Below are 525 nucleotides of genomic sequence, written 5' to 3'. Positions count from 1 at the left end.
TTATATGTGTAAAAAAAATAACTATCTATATAAAATATATATTAAAATATAAAATATATATTTAAAATAAAATAAATAATATATATTTATATAAATATATAATAATTAATAAATAATTTAATAATTAATTTTTATATATACATAATATTTTTATTATAAAAATTATTATTATGTTAGATATATTTTGTTGTCAGCAAAAATTTTGTGGGTTCACTGATGGTGGGTCAAATTTTTATGTGGCTAAGGTGGCGAATGTGATGTAGCCAATGCAGACTTGACATGTGATAGGTTGGACTTTGAGCGAAGAAGGCTTTGACCAATATGAGCGAGGAACACCAACGACGGAAAAGGGGAGGCAAGGCCATGAGAGACGTCGCATGAGGTGGCTTCATCTTCCGCGACCACGCTCAATGCTGGCTATTAATAAGAGAAAAAGACCAACATATTCTGGGATTTCAAACGCCACACATTAGGAGAAGAGAGGGAACCGCAACAATTTCTGCCCCTTGTTTTTAAAAGAAAAAA

This window comes from Arachis ipaensis, chromosome B10 (assembly GCF_000816755.2).
Source record: "Arachis ipaensis cultivar K30076 chromosome B10, Araip1.1, whole genome shotgun sequence".
NCBI classification, from domain to species: domain Eukaryota; kingdom Viridiplantae; phylum Streptophyta; class Magnoliopsida; order Fabales; family Fabaceae; genus Arachis; species Arachis ipaensis.
This window is presented reverse-complemented; position numbering follows the sequence as displayed.